A 22,628-nucleotide genomic window follows, 5' to 3' on the forward strand; every position below is an offset into this window, starting at 1 on the left:
GAAATCAGAATTTTGGCTCTCCATAAAATACTAGCCTCTATGCAAGGGGTGAACACACAATAGTGGGTTACACTTTTTTGCCAACTTTTACACTGCAATAGTCATTTTGTATGTAGATTCTAAAAATATTTTTTGATAATTTTTGGAATCAATTTGCTTCCATTTTTCTATCTCCCTCGAAAACTAGTTGTTTTCAAAAACCAACATTTTTAAAGAGTGATACTCACAGCATAACTTTTTTTCTATAATAGATATGAACGTGATTCTTTCGAAATTGGTTTTGTAACATCCATATCTAGTGTTTGCAATTGGTTTTGTAACATTATCTTCAATATTTCGTATTTTATTAAGATTTGGAGTCGAGTTAACTGTAATTTTGACATATGTCCATTTGATATTACATAACTTGTTGTAATGTAACGAAAATCAATTTATTTATTTTTGTTGGAAAGAAGATTTCAATACCTAGTGCGTAAATATTTTTCAGAATTTTTTGGGTGACGTTTACTATTTTTCCATAAGCATTGAACAAAGAAGTTCATGTTCGGTGAAAACCATACATTTATAAGAAATAAAATAAAAATATATTAATGAAATTAAATATATTAAAAATTATACTATTTGGAAAGCTTATAATAAGAGCTAAATACTTAAAAAAACAAAACTTCTAAATGAATTCATTTGACCCCCCCCCAAAAAGCTAATGTAAAATTGGTTGATACAAAGGAGATTCCATTGCAAGTATGATTTAGAAGTAGAGAGGTTCTATCCAAGAAATTTTGATCTAAGAGCCTTTATCTAACTCTCTTCAATTAATTACTTCACATGGGACCTCTTAAAGCTTGAATCATTATATTTTCTAAAAATATGTATGATTTCAACAAAAATCAAGATGTACGAAAAAGTGGGAACCAGCATTGTGAGTTCACCCCAAGCATTTTAATGAAGATGACATTTGGGATTGAACTCTTCAATATAATATTTCTTCTTTCTCCCTAGCACTTTATCCCATGTATGCTTCTTGAACTTATCCCTAACAATAGCCTTTATCTTTTTGTTGTTTGTGTAGCAAGCATTCAAGTAGATATTCCATTAACTCATTCATTTACTGTTTTGTCCCATCCAAGTCTTTTTTCTTTTGTTCAAGTTGTCATTGAAAACAACCTTAGGCCATCCACCTACTTCTATTTGTTCAATTCTTTTTTAAATATCTTATGAGATGCAAAATAGCAATGGCTTCAACAAGGCCTGCCCTTGTTTCACTCAGCACAATATCATAAATAATCTAATTTTTTATTTTGAACTTGCTTGTGATCAAGCACTTTTGGATTTTCTCAATTTGTTTCCACTTTGAATCTAAAGTGCTGCTAGCCCACAATTCACACCCATAGAGCACTACTAAGAGCACTAAAAGCCCAAAAAGAAAATGGGTAGTTTCCAATCCTTTCTACATCTATTTTGGAGAGCACATAACACTTTGCATCCTCCCAAAGTTCTCCTTTTTGCAACCCTCCCAATTTAGCTTGTTCTTGAAATCAATCCAGAGATACTTGTTCTTCATAACTTCTTCAAGAATATTGCCTTCAAAGGAACTTACTGTGGCTTTGCTTTCTTCTATTAGAAAAAATCATAACTTAAGTCTTTGCTGATATTAACTTGCATCCCCACTACGCTGCAAAATTGTTCAAGGGCATATAAGTGCTTTTCTAACTCATGAGCCAATTAAGCAATCAAAATAAGATCATCAGCATAAAGAAAAAGTCTGATGACAAATTCTTCCAAACAAACACCATCTCTACCTTGCAAATTTAACCATTCTTCAAGCTTGTCAATATACTCGTATAGATATCTTAAATCCATTTATCAAAAAAATTGCGGAGAGATATCAATTGGAATATTTTATTTATCTTAAAATTATTTTATTTTACTTTAATTATATTTACTACATACAAAAACATTTAAATTTTATTATAACTCAGCTATTTTTTTCCATAATACAATTTTTATATTCTAATATATTAAATTCACATCTAATTTATTATTTTTTATATTTTAATGTTCAACTTCTTATTATTATTAAAAATCATTAAAAATTAATATTTATAAAATTTATTCGCTATACATTGTAATTATGAAATGGCAGATTTTTTTTATATATATCTTTTTTTCAGTTTATATTTATACATCCATCTAAAACTTATAATTTTGACGAGGACATCTTTGTTTTTATCATTATGTGGTTTTTATTTTGAAAATATTATGTTTATGATTTATATTAATATTTTCACATGTGAATGGTTGTCAAAATTAAGCTAAAAGGTAAAAAAAAATTGTCAACATTAACACACGCCATTACAATACACTCCACCTCTTGCTTCCATTCTAGAATGCCTCTCAACATTAATAAACCAAAAAGAGTAGGAGATAAGGGGCACCCTTAATTGGCTACCAATGTCGCTCCTAAAACTTTTTGAAATGCCTAACAAAGTTCTAATTTTGACTTTAACCTATTCATAAAGCCTATGGACAGCTACTCTAAGAAATATAGGAATCCCAAGTTTTCCATTCTATTTCATAGCGCTCATCCCTAAGGACTGTTGAAAGCCCTTTTGAAATTAACAAAAGAAAAAAAAGTGTCTTTCCCTTTCTCCCTAACTTTTTCAATTATGTGTCTCAAAGTAATGTCATGATCAACCGTAGAGTGCTTAGGCCTGAAACCTGTTTGTCCTTTTGCTCGCTTATCTTTTTCTTCAGCCCACTTCCTAATTATATTTTCTATTATACTACCAAATAATCTTGCAACCAAAGGTTTATTATTATAGTTCTGTAATTGGAAGGGTTGTTGATGTCACCACTCTCAAGAAGAAGTATCGCTAGACTAGTTATCCACCCTTTAGGGAACCCTTGCTGAATGATGTTGTTGAATATTTTCATGTGTGGTGTGAGAATTTATTATTATAGTTCTGTAATTGGAAGGGTTGTTGATGTCACCACTCTCAAGAAGAAGTATCGCTAGACTAGTTATCCACCCTTTAGGGAACCCTTGCTGAATGATGTTGTTGAATATTTTCATGTGTGGTGTGAGAATTCTAAACCCCCACTTTACATATTCTGCTTGAAGTTCGACTAATTCTTCGACTTTTCCTACACCCAATTTCTTAATGCCCATCTCAACCTCTTGCACGGTGAAAAGTTTTCCCATAGTGTTGACCATGGATGGGGGAGTAATCTCTAGAACTGTCTTTACATATTCAAACCATCAGTATCACCAGCGATTTGTGCCCTGATGGATGGCATGACACACACAATCCTTACCAATCAGGCTACAACCCCTTCAATACTGTTCACATTATCATTCTACCTGAGCAATAAAGTTACTTCATCTATTTCTAGGATATCTGTTTAAAGAAACTGCTGAGGCCAATTGGATGTGCATGTGTTAATTCCGTATGACAGAATCTGAAACTTTCTTATAAAGTCTGATAGACATGAACTATCATAGTAATTAGTCATCCCTACAACCACTGTTCTGTTTGCCGGTAGGCTTGATAATCTGTTTAGAAACCACCAAAAAAGTCACCAGCAAAGAGAATGCTTCATCTGTATGGGTATTTCCAATCTCCTTCCTGCTTGTCATAACAACCACCACCCTTGTGATTTCTATACCTCATGCTATTGCCATCCAAAAATAAAAGTTAGTTTAATCAAGTTTTAGTGATCCATTTCTATTTGGCACAGGCCCCTTGGATTCAATTTATAAATAATGAAGGCCCTGCATTTCACTATTTTAATTGCAATCAAATGGGGCATTTGAAACAAGTGTGCAGCTCTTGCAAGGCTTCATCTGCCAAGATGTTCTACTACAGTGTGTATCCAAATAATCAAAAAGCCAGACTCTGAATTCATCTTGTGCAGCTCTTGAAAGGAAGCTCTTACGAACAGCAGAATCAAAAAGCTGGTTCATGAGAAATCATATGATGGAAGCCCAGATTTCTTCATTGATGGATGACAAAGAGGCTGGCACCAAAGTGGTCTCTCAAATTAGTAAGGCTGTTCGTGAGAGCTTCCTTTCATGTGGTGAGGAATCAGAGGACAGCAAACTGTGGCCTGAAAGGAGAACGTCTGGGAAAGTTGACAGCTGAAAAACACAAAAGGGAGGCTTGCAAGAAGAGATAAAGTTGTATTTATAAATTCATATGCAAAACCACTTCTGATCATTACATGCATGAAAATTGACTTCAAAGAGTTTAAACCATGGGCAATTCTGATCATTATATGTATAGAGTTTAATTTAACACATTTATTTGTTACACTATTTTAATGCTTGTATTTATAAATTCTCATGCACATTTAATTTTTCTTCTAGAAATATATACTATTTCTTCTTAATTCAATTGTTAAACTTATTTATTTATTTATTGTACTAATAAGGTGCAAACCATTACCAAAAGCCCGAACCTACTAAATTTTCTCCCTGGTGACCAGACTTTTCAAACATGGCAACTACAATTCTTGGTAAGAAATCTGTATCTAATAAAGATGAATGTCAAAGTTGTTCTGGTCATGAAACAAACCAGGCTTTTTGATTCGATTGTGTGAAAGATTTTTGCATCAACATTTCGGATCACGTTGTGGAAATCTCTTAGAACTGATTCTGTACATATTCAATGTTCAATATCTTGTTCTATGTTGACAGTAGAATATTAGAATATGCATCATAACTCCTAGAGAACTGCATTATAACTCCAAAAGATTTGAAACCACTCTCCACATTCTGCCAATATATACATGAAATATAACTGAAAGCATAAGACAATGATACAATTTTCACAAAAAATTCATCATTTTTTGCTTGACGACCAAGTTTCCATGTGGGGGCTATGGAAGACTCCTAGGAATCCCCGAAACACCCAGGGGACTGTTGGTAGTCCCCAAGACGTGCTGCCATCCCTGCCATCTTGTCAGCAATGGAAGTTCGGTGGGATCCCATCCCCATGTCCCAAAGAAGTCCCCATCCTGGAAACGGGGGGAGGGGGGGTACACGTCCCCATGGTACAGTGATACAGAGATATTCACTACTTAGTAACCCTTGGTTTGAATCAAAACAAAATTGGCATGGTAATTAATGCTGACAACAAAACAACCTCTTTAAGTTCTTTCCATTTTTTACAATCAACAAGCAATTAACTATCCAATATGATGAACCTTGTGGCAAAAAGTAAAATCGTTGTCCTTTTATCAGAATTTCTACATTTACACTACAAATAACTCAAGTGGATCGCCTTCAAATGAAAGATTTTGGAAGGATTTGTCGAGGATGGATAGCAATAAAGGAAACCCTGATCAGGTAGTGATACCAGAAGAAGCACTGCTATCCAGTCTGGTGGTGATGCAGTCTGTGGGAAAGCAAGAATATGCTGGGCCATAGATAAGGAAGCCAGTCATCTGGGATGTCAGGCACGAGAATGTTTAAACCAGAATCTGAAGGAGTTTTTCCAAGCAAAGGAAGCAGTTATAGATGCAGGCTAAGTCACAAGGTTCGAATTCGAATTCGAATTCGACAGCCATGAAATTCGACGAGGGAAAAATTTGAAAAAAAAAAAATTCAGATAAAATTCGCCTTGTATAATTTTGTTTATATTTAAATATATGTATACTTCTAATAAATTATCAAAATAGCTTAACATTGCTAAATAGATTTGAAGTTATTATAAAAAGATGGCACATTTATAAAATATAAACCATAAGAAACATAGAAATTTCAGTAATGCTAGTGATCATATATGATATGCCTAATGCTATGTACAGCGGAATCCCTTTTGAACCTGCAGAAGGAAGTGCACTTGACACCTGCATTTCTCTAAGGAATTTTTACTAGGTGATAGTTCAATGTGAGCTTGCAAGTTATTATTTTCTGTCTGGCCTTTATATAGCCACAGCTGGGGACCATGTTAAATTGAATCTTAGCGTGCAGGAAACCACCCTTTTATTCTAGGAACTTGCTATTTCTTTTATATACAAAAGTGTCATTGTATTGGATTACTTTATTTCAAAATTGTAGTTTTTGTAAAAGTTATTCTGCCGTCTGCCCACTTTTTAGCAGAATTTTTTTATGGCCGAATTTATGGCTGAATTTGAATGATTTTTTTATTACAGTTTGAAATTTGATTAAATTTGAACCTCATCCATGAAAATCGCCGTATTCTGTGACATAGGATGCAGGTAATGTAGTGCCTGCAACACCAAACAAAAAAGATGGGATTGGCAGCATTGCCGAAAGGAAACATTTGAAAGCAAGGGAATTCCTATTCATATGCAGCAATTGTTAGAGAGATTAAGGCAAATAGATAAAGCAATTGTTAGAGGGAATTCCTGGAGTTGCACGAGGAGGTACGAAAATAGATAAAGCATCACATGTACATGGCGCTAAAAGGCACATTTTACTCTATTTGACTCAATCTCCCAGATTTGAACAAATGGATTTTGCAAAACTGGCAGCCATTATTGGAAGCTCTGGTTGAGAATCTGAGATCTATCCAAGTCTGCAAGGATTCTTTGTGATCATATGTGATTCTTTGTAAGCCAGAAGAACTGGAGAAGTATTTAAGAGAAAGCACCCTCCTCTTGGAATACAGCATCCCTATTCTTGAAACCTTGGTATCCAGATTTAACCAGTTTACAAAAAAAAAAATCAAGTTCTCACCGTTCTGCATAAGAATGCCAAATCTCCCTCTCCATTTTTGGCTTCCATCTGTATCTCCTAAAAGTTAAAACTCAAGGCATACACTAATTTCTACAGCTAGGATTTAAGCAGGAATGGATCTGCCTCAGGATCTTCCTTTGGATATTGTCCTGAAGGAAGGAATATAAGCATTTAAACAGACTTTAAACATGGTAAAACATTTTTTTTGTTTGTAAAATTGTTTTGTAGTGGGTCAACTTGCTGAGGAGATTCCTCAATGCCCAGGAAGCAACCTTGGCCATTCACCTTAGTGGAAGAAGGACACTCCACAACATTAGCTTGTTGCTACTCCTAGCAATCTAGAAGATCAAGCAAAGGAAAAGCCAAAATGTTCTCCTACTTTAATAAATGTGCATTCTAGAACTGCTATTGGCATTTCGGAGAAACGCAGCTGGCTGGAGATGCAAGAGAAGTTTCAGGTAGAGAAACAAGGAAAGGTAAGAGAACAATATTTTGTTGTTTAGAAATGAATATAGAGGATATTCTTAATCTGTAAATATCATCAATTAATAATGTTAAGTGCTCAGAGTACCAGGGAAATTCAGTGTTGTATCCTTCTTCAGAGGAAGATTTCCTCTCATATATTAAAAGTAAGGGAAAAGGAGTTGATAGTTGTACATCCAAAAAATCAGTGAATGGATAACAGAGGCTAACTGTAAAGAAATGTCTAAAAATACATCTTTTATGTGTATGGTGTTCAGATCCCACCTGAAACAAAAGAATTGTGTAATATTTAGGTAATAGCACGCAAATACAGTAGTGGTTTTGTATACTCTGTGTGTGCATATATGGCTGTCATTGTTTGTTTGGGTTGGATCTGTACCATAAGATGTTATGTTATAATCGACTATAATACAATTCCAACGGCAGGGTGGCCAATGGAAACTCAAATGTAATACCCTTGTAAGCATAATTAAGCTAAAAAAATAACATGGGAAATTAAAAAAGTATAGAAAATAATCCATTACCATACCAACATTATAAGACTCCACAAAAGCACAATTTGATATTCATGTAATACTGAAAATTAATGGTATTTTGCAACCATTCATTATTATGTATGTTTATTGTTTCTTACAAACTAAAAGGTTGAGTTAGCATATGCAGGCTAAGGGTGTGAAGCACTCAATAACAATCCCATCCCCGAAACTTAGCTGCAAATTATGCCAAAAAAATTGTTGAACCTAGGAGAACCCACAAACACCAAACATTGATATATTTTCTTAAATATGATTTTTTTGAAAAATAATTGAATAAACAATCGGATGAATATATTTACGAATATACAACATATATATAGAGGTTTACAAGACAGTGTTCTAAAAAGAACAAACCGTTAAACTGAAGTTTCAACACGAAGCTAAAAACCTAAAACCTAAAAATTAAAAAGCTGTGTGTTCTAATAAAAGAAGAAATAGTTGAACTTAAAGCACTAAACGAACAAAAAAGCTAAATGAGTTGACAACTAAGATGACCATTATAGAATAGATACAATATTATTTTAATATTTTTCCATTAAAAAATGCATTTTCCTAACATAAAGTAATCTAAGACATAATTGAAAACCCTAAAAGTGACACAACACACTTCTTTTTACTTTATTTCACAATCACAGTACACATAAACCTTCAATAGCATTCCAATTTGCCATTTTGCATTTCTACAGCTTCTTGGTTTTTTCAAAGGTGAAGGATTGTAAAGACATTTGCTGGGTGCTACAAGAGCAAATTAGCTTGCACACAGGAGATTTATCAATTAAAAGGTTAGTATTTTGTAAGTTTTTTGGTTTATTCAAATATTTTGAAATTTTTTTAAATGATTCTTATTTTTATTACTTTTTGACATAATGTAGAGTTGTTGCTTTTTTATTTTGTTTTTTGTTTGATTTTTCTACGTTAACATACTATCATGAGGTTACAGTTTCAAACTTTTTAATATTCCTTATAACAGAAATCATTCAAAATGGCTGCCAATACAAGTTAGAGAGCTCAGCTGCAAGTTCAAGTTCAATAGGCCCAAGGGCAAATAGATAATTCGAATATGATCAAGCATCACCTCTATGAAGATATGCTATGATGACTGACCTTCCAGAAAGTAGGAATTTTCTTTGGCTTTGTAGTCACCGTAGATCTAGTATAAGAGCTTATATAGTCAACTGACAGCTCATATATGTGCTATAATAATTTCAAGGTTCAAACAAGAAGAGGCTGCCAAAGGAACAAAGTATGGCATATATTACAGAAAAAGAAGCTGATAAAGAAAGAAAAATTAAGATTTCACCTGTTAGTGAAAAAATGCATCACAGAACCTACAAGGGCTCCTCCAATAATGGCTGCCACACATCTTTTCTTGGAGACACCGTCTTTCCAAGAACTATTCCCACGAAAGAAGCACATTTGATAAGGCATTTCAAATGAGTTGAAGGATAATGCAAATGAATACATTGTGCTTTGCATTTATACTAATGGTCATCATTTCTACCTAGTGATATCACCATATTGGTGGAATATGGAGATAACAACCAATCAAACACCCTCTGAATACAGTCCTAAGTGTGAGAATGTGTAAACCACCTTATTGGTAAAAGAAAAAAAAATGTCAAGAAAACAACAAAACCAATTAGGACTCCTACATTGAAACAAGAATATCCACTGTTTCTAATGAATGTAGAATTTGTTAAAAACCAGGTTGCAGTAAATGTTCTCACAATGTCCCGTAAAGAGCCAACGTTTTTAAAGGCATTTGATTGTAAGGGATGCAAAGTTATCTTTTTAAAATTGTCCAAATCACAAAAATAATGCCAGAGATCGTCAGGTAGCAATAGGTGCTTTGGTTAAGGAAGATATGAACACATTTTTTAAACACCGCACCATCCACTGTCCAACTTGATGGTGCAAAAGATTGGCACACAAGTAGGGTGGGTGGAGTTGTTGAAGGTAAATTCATTAAATTTCAACATTTTATTATTTTTTAGTTTATCTGGAGTTTGAAAGAAACTTTTAAATAATAGTTTTTATGACATAATAATCTTTTTAAAATCTTAATTGTTCTTTTTCACACACATTAGGTTGTCACGGCTCATCACTGACAATCACCATAAGATGACATGTGAAGGTGCACGAGGGATTGAATACTATGGTCATTTATAAAACCATCACTCATCTTAAATGATGATTGGTCGGCTTGTGTGTATTACATCTTGATTTTCACCAAGCTCATCATGAGTATGATCAAGCTTGTTGATACGAATTGGCTGTGTTTGGGAAAACTATCTAAAGGCATGGTCTCCATGAAGAAAATAAATGCCATAATAGTACAAAAGGAGAATGATCCTAAAGAAATAATTTTTCCTATAGGTGAAAAAAACACTGTTGACCATTGGTACGAGATGACTACACCCTTTGCATTGTATCCTAAAATTTGCCACATGGAGATACCATTTTTTGCCTGGAAAAATGGCAGTACAAGTAAACATTCCAAAGAATCTTCTCAAATCCATAAATAGAGGATAATGTTATGACTAAGATTGACAAGTTCATCTCATCGCTTAATCATGGTAGTGTGCTCTTCAAAATAAGTATACTAGCACTTGCACTGAAAGGAGGTGCAATGGTTACACCGATTGTAAATCATAAAGTATAAATTTGACAGAAGATTTATAGTTGAATGTTTAAGTACTTTATTAAATAATGATATAACATATGTAGAGTTATATTATTTTAAGTAATGTAAAATATAATAAACTGAAATCAAAAGAAAGTGCCAGTTCCAAGGGACTGCAGCATCATAATAGAATAAAAAGCCCGTTTCTTCACGTGTATTCAAAAAAGTAAAGGGGCACTGATGCCATGAAAGAACACATACTGATAGGAAGCTCAACCTTTTAAATTTTGACCAGTAATTTTTGAACTCCATGCATATAGATCCCCACTCACCTACAAATTTTAAGAACATTCACAGGGGTGATGGATGGGGTTGAGGTGGTGTGGATGCCATGAACAACACTGTCTATGAACAAGACTACCCTACATATGTATGGAGAACTTTTCCTTTTATTTGTATACTAGGCTGATGTAAAATCATTTGTTCTTTGGGGAAATGCAATTTGTGTCTACTTTAAATGAAAATATCCATGCTTTCTTATTTACAGTGGTTTTATTTATGCTGTTTGCTTCTTGTGCACAAATTTGAGAGCAGAAGAAAGAAATCAGTTGAAACTTACAAGAGCAACAAAACATGCCTCAATATTGAAGAATTAATACTTCATTGTCGATGGTCACCATCAAAGAACATTGAATCAAGTCTTTAAGTCTTTATGCTACTTAATCTGATAATTTTTATGCTCTCCTGTCATATGTGTTGTGAGTAGAGCACAAGTATTATATGCAAACCCAAAATACTATATTTCAAACAAAAATGTCACTTCAATATTTGACAATAAATAAGGATGAATGAGAATCTACAGCCAGATGGTACAAGTGTAAATCCAATATGTTATACAGAGATACAAAAATTTTAAATATATAATATTAGTTCTGGACATGTCTACCCAAGGGAGATCAAAATAATTTTTCATCAATGTTATTAGCAGATTTGAAAACAGGCTGCAATATAAAAACGGTATTGTTCAATGATCTATCTGTCTGTGAATTGCATTTTGGAGGAACTGTGTTTGGCATGAGATTATTGACAGGCTACAGACGTAAAACTATATATTGATCCAAATGCTCAACTATAGTGAACAGTTATGGGAAACAATTTTCTGTGCATAATTCATGATGACAAAAGGTTCACTTTATACCCAGCCCTTCCAAAATGTTCAAATAGGAAAAAATAATAATTTTTCATTTGTGTCAAATAATTTATTGATAACGAAATAATCATCAGTGTAACATTAAATAATATAGAGGCTAAGATTAATTAATCCAGGCTGATTTATTATATTTGCCTAATTACCCTAGATTAACACTTAATGGAAATATGGATGCTAATTATCTCTGAAGTATAAGATTAATTAATCCAGGCTCATTTATTATATTTGCCTAATTACCCTGGATTAACACTAACGGAAAGATTATTTTCCCATGAAGCCCTAAATCTTAGGATCGATGTAAGCCATCTGTTCAAAGCATAGGCTTCTTCCATCTAGGGTTTATGGAGGTAACACTGTTTCGAATTCAGTGCATCTAAAACCCAGAAATTTCTGCCCATGTTATTTGCAAAAATTGTCGCTGAAGGAGATTTTGAAATGACCATGGAAGATGAGTTGAGTGATTTAAGAACAGAGGCAAGCACAAATGATGAAATGTATGAAATGGAAACATAAGAGAAAACTGACGAAATAGAAGAGGAAATGATGAATCAGAATCAGAAGCAAAGAAGACTGCAAAAGACAAAATGTGTGGAATCGTCAGGTCCAATCCTAACAGGTTGATAGTCAAGTATAGATAAGCTGTTAGATAACAAAAACCCATAAGATTGCAAAATCCTTGAGTCAGAAAAGAAAAAGAGCAGGAAGTTGAAAATAATGGATCAATACAGAGGCATATAAAGAGCTACTGCTGTCGAATATACGTACTCGTCCGGTCCAAGAGCAAGCAGATCATAGTCCACATCATCTAGGATCATGGCATCGAAATAAACACGGCAGAGATATATTTATGGATCTCAATACAGAATACATTAAGTATCGGCTTTAAGATAACTGTTACAATGCCAGGCAAACTGATTTTTAGTTGTCCAAATGGCAGTTAAGCCTTGCTGATAGTGTTTAAGGCGGTGAGGATAAAGATGATCAGATTGTAAGTAGTGGAGATAAAGTGGTTTGAACTACCAGTGTACCAAGTGGACGGAAATATTTCCCAGTGTCAGTAAACTGACGTGAGAATACTAAATTCCAGTAAGTAATGCCCACCATACATAGCCTATCAGCTAAAGAGAGATGTTCATACGTGGTGGTACCTCCATGGGCAAGGTTATATGTACCTCCAACCTCTTGCAATCAAAACTCTATCACAAGTGAGCACTTCTTATTTTTTAGCATTCTTCTTATTGTTTGTCATTATAGGTTCTATTGACATTGTCTTTAATTTCAACAAGTTGATTACTCTTCTTCTCTTTAATTGGAGTTCGTATTTCTTTATCCAATTAAGCTCAATTAGTTGCCTGCAGAAAACGCAAAAGATTTGGTCTCTGTTCATTCCAACTTGTGCCTTCCATCACATAAGGAAGTTGACTACAAAGAGGGTTGAAGAATTGGACATAACCCTGAGTGGCAAATTTGGTGTATATGCTTTAGAGCTAAGTTACCAGGTACACCCTTATGGCCTCTCGCACCTCTACTAAGTACATCGAGATACATGTTCACCTAGGGTACGTACCCGGGCATCTGGGTATGCCCAGTGTACATACTCGGTACCCTAGGCATACCCAAAGGCGATGAGTGCCAAAATGTAACAAAATATTAACATTTTGACTTTATTTTGCATCCAAAAACCCTAAAATGCCCTTAAAAGCATCATTTCACCCAATACAAAGACCATTTTGCTCTCTTCACTCTCTTTTCTCATTTTCTCTGAAAAAAAATTTGTTCCCATGCAACCCCTCTATCGTTGGGCTTTTCTCACATCTAACAAACCCATTAGGGTCTCCACTCACAAACACCCACTAGTTATTGGGATCTCTTATCATATAAGAAATTGATTACAATGAGGGGGGCTGGAAGTGGAGACCAGAATTAAGAACTTAGACAACTAAAATTATCACTATTAAATGACAATTGATAAAGATAAATAATAATGATTTAACTATCACTTGGCATTTAATATTTATCTTTATCACAACCATTTTGGCATTTGGCATTGATCAATGATGAAGCATCATACTATCAAATGTATTTAGTTTTACAAATTTGTATATTTCCTTCATTTTTTTTTGTGTACACACACACATACCATACCCGAGGGCAAAAAAAATTTGCTGATACCAGCATACCCAGTTCTCATATCCGTACCCATATCAATAACTTAGTTTTAGTGCTTATCAAAGTCACATCAAATGATGGCAAGGCTCGTACATGTGATGTCGCTAACAGGAGTGCAACTGCAATTGTTTGTGGTTCAATTGAGATGACTTGGACAATTTCAATGGAGTGCAAGATGCAAATTTTTTATTGTATTTACTATTTTGCTAAGTAGCAAGTTTGAGTATACCGATGCAACAAAAAAATCCCAAGATGCTTATGGTATGTATAATAATAACAATTCAAGTAGGGCTATAATGAGTCTCGCATTCTAGCAAAAACCTCCATCAAGAAAATTTGCAGAGCCACTTACGCGATTTATCCAAACCTTTCCTATTTGAATGAGAGAGACAAACTAATAAATTTATGTAATCCTTTTGGTAGTATTACAAACTATTGCATGCCAAGGGATTAGGACATTGGGTGACACAAAGTTTTTCTTGTGTTTGTTTTTAGAATTCCAAAGATGCAAAGAAATCCATCAAAGAACTATGTGGATGGTAGGGAGATTTTGGTCCATTTCGCCTCACCTAGACCTATGTGTCCTACTAAGAAAGGTTTGAAGAATCCTTCTCTCTTTCGCGTGAGGCTTTTTAGCATGATTATTGTGCAAGTTCATGCCCTAGAAGATTGAATGCTTACACTAATGATGATGGATAAAATTTAGGTTATTCTTGCTCTAATAAATGCCCACAACTTCCCAATTCCACGCAAGGACTCACAAACAAAGCCTCATCCCTCTACCCCTTTGGTTGTGCATTAGGTGAGGTTATTGACTCCAACAATCTTAACATGGATTCGAGTCATAACACAAACAAAGGTGTGTTGAAAATTTTGTTGGATATGGATGTTCCTATGAAGGAAGATTTTTCAACCAACCCTGCCCTGATCTATAAATTTTACAAATTTTGGACCAAATTGACAAATCTTCCACACCTGGAGACCCTCTCGAGAAGGGGAAATTACTATTTACCCAAGTGCCAGTAGCTTTCTGATCCTCAAATTTTGTTTTGTGAGAGTATGTTCAACTTTATTGTGAGAGTATGTTCAACTTTGGGGTGAGTGTTAGAAATCAAAAGCATAAAGAAATCAGGGCAAAATCCCATCTCAATAGGTTAGTTCCTCTAGATGAGGAAAATAAAGATTTGGGTGATTATCAAAGATTTAGAGGTGATCTTCCTATTAGTTCCATCTTCTCCATTGCACAAGGAAGTTGGTTCTTTTCAAGTAGTGAAAACAACTTAGGCTTGCATAATTCTCACATGTTGATTAGTGTTCTATTTAAGTTAGAGGCCTTGGAGCTGAAGCCATAATTTTCGAAGCATCACATGGATGTATTGATGATCCTCATATTGATACTTCAGATACTACTCAGGAATATGAGTAGACTAAGGTGAAGAAAAAGAAAAAAGATCCTTGCAATTGTACACATCTAATGAGCCACAGATCATCCACTTTGAAATAGTGTATTGATATGATTTTAATTTGATTACATTGCTAGAAACAATAAGGACAATCCTATATTAATGGATTGGATCTGGTGAGCCATTAGTTACTAGAACCTGCACATAGACACCATTTTTGTGGCCCTTGGAAGCCTAACCCAGGTTTACAGCCAAAAAAATTATGTAATAATATATTTGATATATATTGTCAGTAATATGTATTATGGTATATATTAATAACAATATAGATTATACACAATATATCAAATTTTAAATTAAAAATGCATTTTCTAATGTAAAAATAAACATTGTTTTCCTCAAACCCCGTCATTGAGTCTATGGGCATGGCTAGGAGAATCGAAGCATGTCACTAGACAACCAAGGTATACCCCTACTGCCCCAAGTAACATATCACAGGACATGCACTCCCACTTCCATTTGATCCAGATCCACACAAATTTCACATGTTTCCAGTAACATACATATCTTGTAATTATTTGGCATATACGATAAATTATAATACATTGAATTACAATTATCTATATAACTATCATAGTATCAAATATCAAATGTGTTTTCAAATTTACTTTTTATTTTTTTTGCAAAACTATGGGTATTTTTTTAATGTGGTACAGTCATACCCAGACATACTAAACTAGGGGAAAACAACATCGTACCAACATATTCAAACCTTGAACCTGATCACATACCCAAACCAGCGACTTAGAAAAAGGAAAAAGTAAAAGACTGTACAATGCGAACTGGGCACAAGTATTGACAAGCCACAAATTCAGGCCAGATAATCACTAATTAATTTTATCGCTGTTAAATTATCTTCAAAATAGAAACTCAAAATTACATTCCTATTACAAATATGCATGAGCAAATTAATTAAACATTTGGAAGTAAAGAATGATAGCATAAAAGCTATTGCATGCAAAAACAATGATGTACAAATTCTACTCAGCAAGTAATCAAGGACTTCAATAATACAAAATCAGAAAATAATCAACCAAATAAAATACTGATAATTTAACCTGAAAATAATGAACAATCTAATGCACTTTTCAATATTTGCCAAGAATTTCGTCATTCCTTACTTTGGTACAGGGTATTAATAAACTACAATTAATTGTGATTTTGATAAAGATCCCAGTCCTAGTATTGGTATGGCTACAGGGATCAAGTATGGCAGTTCTCTCCCTTCACTTTTGGACCCAAAATTAAATGTGGCTTTGGCTTGTGCATATTTACGAATTTATATATAAAGATAGCCAAATAAAAATTTGTTTGTGGGAATTGAAGATTGATAGCATGTAAGTTACTGCATATAATCCAGAAATTCTAATCAGCAACTAAATGTCAAGAATTTGACAAGAAAAAACAGAATAGGAAAACAGCCAGTGAAATTTCAAAACTCAGAAAACTACAATTCAAATTTAAAAACCAAAAAAAAAAAAAAGATGATTACAGGTGTAACTGAAGTTTTGTGACATGAGCAATTTTAAAAATTGAACATGAATTGAGACAATCTTGTCTTTGGAATGATTCAGTAATACATTCTGCTTACCTATTTTACTGAATTGGTCAAAAACCTACACATTTCCAAGCATGATCCTTTTTGGAATCAAACATGGGTACGATTCATCTGTGGATTCAGCCAGGGCACAGATTTTTTTACCCAGATTAGTTTGGAATCATGACGCCACATACCCAAGCAATTCCAACATGTAAGGATTCTAGTTTTTTTCATAATATACAGTGATATTGAAAAACACTTGCATTTCCATTTGAAGCTCATTTGATGGCATTTATTGGCATCTCTGAGTGCATTCGCAGGAGCTTCTGCTAAGTAACAAAGAATCCTGTAATCTTCGGTAAGTGTCCTTACCTTGACAACATTGAAAATGCTATACTATATGAGTTTTAAACAACATCAATTTTCTTATTTTGTATTAACGACTGAACCACTATCAGGTATAGATTCATTCATAAATGTATATTTTTATATTCACATTATTGAAAATTTATCATCAGATTATACTCAGATTTATATTCACAATATTATAGAATTATCTCATAATTTGTTTCCCATTTAACGTTTTAGGTTTCACATTTTTTTGAGTTGAAAAAAAAATCTTTCATATTGTAAGTTTCTTGTTAATATTTGTTATTTTATAAATTAATTTTATTCTTATTAAAATATATAAAGTAAACATATTTTGGTAAAAATTAGTAATTTAAATTTTACATTTAAAATATTATATTCAAATAAATTAAAAATATAAAATTGAAGATTAATATTTATAAATATAAAACTGTAAATTTACATTATTTGAATTAAATAACAAATTTTCTCAAATTTAATAGGCTAATGAAATTGACAAATTGTTTTAAATTTTTTTACCACCAAATTGGAATTCAATCATGAACAAGAATCTTGTGATGTTAACTTCATCTAAACTAGTTCCTAGTTTTATTGCAACAATATATACAGTTCCACTAAAGGTGACTCTTAACTGCCTATTACACCGATTATTAACTGTATTATTATAATATTGAACAATGAGTATCAATCATAATGACATTCGAGTTTAACAAATTTCTATACAACCAGTATACTATAGTAACTACTATTTCAAACTTGTAATACTTATGAAATTTTTGACTGGTAAATGCATAATATGTGGTATTTTGAATTTAATTCTTATTTTGTAGGGGTTTTCAACCAGTATACTATATTATTTCAAACTTGTAATATTTATGATATTTTTGTTTAGCAAATGCATAGCACATTTGAATTCAATTCTTATTTTGTAGGCTGGGAATATGTATATGGTTATAATTTTATATATTTTTTGTATGAACATAGCCACACCACCCACCCCAAAATTAGCCATACCAGTGTATCATACCCACATACCGATCCCCATGACCAATTACAATGATGAAAATCGCAGTTAAAAAAGTTATTTCGTTTTTAAGTGGAACCCTAAAGTTTTATCACGATATGCATTTATCTTGATCCCCAAAAGAAAGAGGTTTTATGTGCGCAGGAGACAAGGCACGCGAATGCTAGAGAAAAGAAAAGGAAAACTTTTGCCATGCCTAATATATCTGTGAAATAAGGAAACGAAATATAAATGAGTAAAATCTGTGAAGATATAATGTTAAAAGTTTTGTGTGCAGGCCGAAACAGGCAGGGGGTCTTGGGCTTCACTCGATGGCGCTTGTTGTCACGGCTTTGGCTGCTAAACTGTATTGGCGATGGTGTAACAGTCAAGATCAAGAGTGGGCCAAGATTCTTACCCACAAGTACTTTCCTGGTGCTGATTGCTCTGAGGTTCCACGTCTTCCTTTGGTGGGTAAAGGCTCTTGTATTTGGGATACTCTTAAGAGGGGTGCCCAACTTGTCAAGGAGGGTCTCTTCTGGATTTGTAACAAAGGCTCGGATACTTTGTTTTGGCAGGACTCATGGGATGGTCATCCCCCCATTCTTTCTAGTTTTCCCCAGCTTCTCCCCCTCTCCCAAACTTTTATTAATGCTGGATGGATTAAGGTGGAGCATTTTAAGGCTGTCAAGCGTCTAGGGTCGGTTGAGATGACTTGTTGGAAGGACTCTCAGGAGTGGCCGTTGGGTGGCGTTGATGAGGACCGAGCCCTTCTATCTAGAGTTCTGGAGGATAGGTTTTGCAGCTCTCTCAGTGGGAGGGACAGCTTGGCGTGGAGTCCAAGTCCTAAAGGTAAATTCACAGTGGCTCAAGGCTATGCAATTCTCGACAGGAACCTTCATGGTCTAGCTGATGTGCACTGGTGGAAGAAGGCTTGGAGCAGATTTTCGTGGCCCAAGTGTAACTTCTTCTTATGGTTGTTGGCTCAGAAGAAATGCCTCACTTGGGAGAATCTACGCAAACGAGGTTTTCAGGGACCTTCTGTTTGCATTCTTTGTATGCACAATGAGGAGTGTGTCTCCCACTTGTTTTTCCTCTGCCCCTTTTCGAGAGAGATATGGCATCGATGGTGGGAGGCTTGGTGTCAGGGTTGTATTCATGCCACTTCTCTTATTGACTTCTGGGAAAGCTTGGGCAGACCTCCTGCGAAGACTTCTTTCTTACAGGCTGCTTGGTTAGTTGGTCCGATCTTCATCCTCTGGAACCTCTGGCTGGAAAGGAATCGCAGAATCTTTTGTGGCTCCAAACTTGGAAGCTCCCAAGTGTGGAAGCTAATTCTTAATAGGCTCCAGGAGACGATTTATGCTAAGTGTGATATGTCTGCCTATATAGATCCTGGAGATCAAGCTATTGTGAGGAATCTGAATCTGGGAGATAGCTGTCAGGGATGCAGTCTCAGGAAAAGACCGAGTCATGGTAAGCAAAGGGTAAGTCGAGATGGGAGGTGGTCTCCTCCCCAGACGGGAATCCTGAAGATCAATACGGATGGGTCTTCGCGGGGGAACCCTGGTCATGCTGGTATTGGGGCTATTGGTAGAGGTGATGATGGGGGTGTGGTCTTTCTCCTCTCTGTTTATAAGGGTCAACATTCTAATAATCTAATGGAGGCCCTGGCTATTAAGGTTGCTATTGAGCGGGGATGCTCATTAGGGTGGCGGAAGATTATCTGTGAGTCTGACTCTCAGATGGTTGTGGATATGTTGAATAACCAGAAATTGGAAGATGTTAGTTGGCAACTTGCCTCTTTGGCCAGACAAACTCTTAGTCTTTGTAGGTACTTGGACTCTGTCTCCTTTCGTTATATCCCTCGCGAATGGAACAGAGTGGCAGATTGCCTGGCAAAGTGGGCCTCAGAGAATGTGGGTAGATGGGATATTAATAGTAGGGATGAGTTACCTTTTGAGTATTGTGAGATCATTGATCAGATGTTACTGGAGGACAAGAGTATGTAGTGTTTCTTTGGGCCTTCGGCCTATGTTCTGTAACTTGGATTGATTGAATAAATTTTTACCCCCCCTTTTTTATTAAAAAAAAAAAAAAAAAAATGTTAAAAATTTTGGCAAAACTCTGTTCAAAAAATATCGAAGCCCTTCCTACACGGCTGTAGACAATCTCTTATTGTGGAATCCACTAGTTTAATAAAGCACCAGATTTTACTTTGAAAATGGGCTCAGAAGTTTGACATTCCCACAAAAGTTATTATGGTAAATTTATATTTTATTTATTTTTCTTTTTACTTTTTTCATTTTTTTTGGTATATGATATGTATTTGTTTCAATTTATGATTTATATATAATGAAATTCTCTAATATGTTATTATTTTCTATAAATTTAGTGTATATGTGTTTTTTTTTTAAATATTTTAAGAAAATATATATTTTCAAATGTTCGATAAATTTTGCCAATTTATTGCCCCAATTTTTTTCGATTTTTTGCCGAGTCCCGATTTTTTTAAAATTTTGGGCTTAAAGATTTATCCAATTAAGAGTATTTCTTCTTTGAAGCAGAAGAGTACATGTGCATAAAAGAGGGCAAGGTACATCTAAACTAAAATCCATCAATAAGACATGATGATGTTACTTTCTGACCTTGATGTTACTTTCTGACCTTGTGTATAAAAACTAGCATAGATATCTTAAATACATCTATCCAAAAAGAGCCAAGAGGTATTAGTCTTCAGTTACTTCATTTACTTATGAGTTAATTTATTTTACTTTAGAACTATTTTAAAAAAAAAAAATTTAAATCATTTAGAAATATTTTTATTTACTTCAGGAATTTTTTATTTTACTATAGAACTGTTTAAGAATTATTTTATTTTATTCAAATTGTTTCCTATTCTTGTTTAATTAAAAAACAATAATAATGAATTTAAACTATAAAACATAAATATAAAAAACCATATGCAAATAAATGGTCTTCTTTATTGGAATTAGAAATATACTGAATGCTTATAAAATATATATATACTCAATGCTCAAAATATATATATATATATATATATATACTCAATGTTGGCTTATCCAAAAGTCAAAATATATACAAAAGTAAAACTAGCATACGAGAAATTCTGGCCTCCAAAAGGATAAGGTACGAGAAATGATTGTACTTTTCAGACTGGGGGATGCGTGCATATGTCCTGCATTGTGGCATTCACTAATTTACTGGGACCGCCGTCGCATCTGCTTGCCTTAGACTTCCGTAGTTTTGTTGCATCCCCTCAGATTTGTCATAATTTTATATCAGATTTTTCGGTCAATATATGGGTGGTATGGATGTGCAGTTTTTCCTTGAATTGGAGGAATGGCAAAGAAAGGCATCACTGAGGCTGAGTGTCCCTGAAAGAAAGTGGATGCAGCTTCACAAACAAGAAGATTGTTCAGATAACAGATAATGAGGGTATATCAGCCATCCGGGCCACTGTTGGTCCAAGTGTTGGACATCGAGCCATATTCACGACTACAAGATCTACAAGACTTTCTTCTGCAATCTGGTCAAAGTGATGGGTGACAAATCGCTGGTGCAGGGACTTGTTCCTAGTCTCCTGAGTCCTACCTTTCATCCATTGACTGTCGATATCCAAAATGGAGATTATTGCTTGCAGGCGTCAGATTGTGGGGATCTTCAATGCAGTAGCCACCAAGCACCAATCCATTAATGTAGAGGATCTGCAACTTTTTAGGGAAGGGGTGGACTGTGGTAATATGCAAACTATCCATTACCATATTAGCAACTATGGTAATCTGCTCGCCGATGAGCAATCTTTGCGAGTAAACAAGCTGGTAGGCATCATTAAGCTGTAAGCCTGGACAGTTGGATATGAGCTCAATGAGCAGATATAACATCCCTTTTCTTCAATAATAAAATGGGAACTACCCCCTTGGTAGTACTTATTTCCCAAAAAAACTTTCGGTTAAATAAAATAGCACCAAATTGATCTCTTGGCATTTTTAATTTTTTTGATAGATGTATTTACAATATCTATACAAATTTCATTTACTTAAGAATTAATCTATTTTACTTCAGAATTACCTTGTTTTATTTACATTCTTTACTTCTTTTTTAAAAAATTATATTTAGTTATTTAAAAGTTGTTTTGTAGTTTTAGATTTTTAAATATATATCTTTTGTGTTTTAATTTTTTACATGCCCACACCATTACACTCCACCCCTTGTTGCCACCGTAGTTACACCTCTCAGCATAGATAATTTATCAGTCATACTTCCTAGATGACCATATGAATGGATGATAAGGTGTATTCATATTGATGAACACTCATTATTTGAATCTGTAAAAACAAATGAAGTTGTCACAATATATTGGTTATGTGTTGTAAACTGTAGAGGGATGAGAAAAGTCAAAATATAAAGAAAGTACTAATCAAAAGTGCGTATTTACATTAGTTCTAGCTAAACAAAAAACATCAAATAACTAATGGAAAACACATAACATATGAAGATTCAAGCCT

General features: G+C 34.1%; 1 protein-coding gene across 1 annotated transcript in view; it reads right to left on the reverse strand.

The window, feature by feature from the left end:
* LOC131050958 (nuclear matrix constituent protein 1) overlaps positions 1-22,628 on the reverse strand; it is a 42,681-nt gene that overhangs the window by 4,900 nt on the left and 15,153 nt on the right. The window lies entirely within an intron of this gene.

Source organism: Cryptomeria japonica, chromosome 2 (assembly GCF_030272615.1).
Source record: "Cryptomeria japonica chromosome 2, Sugi_1.0, whole genome shotgun sequence".
Lineage (NCBI taxonomy): Eukaryota > Viridiplantae > Streptophyta > Pinopsida > Cupressales > Cupressaceae > Cryptomeria > Cryptomeria japonica.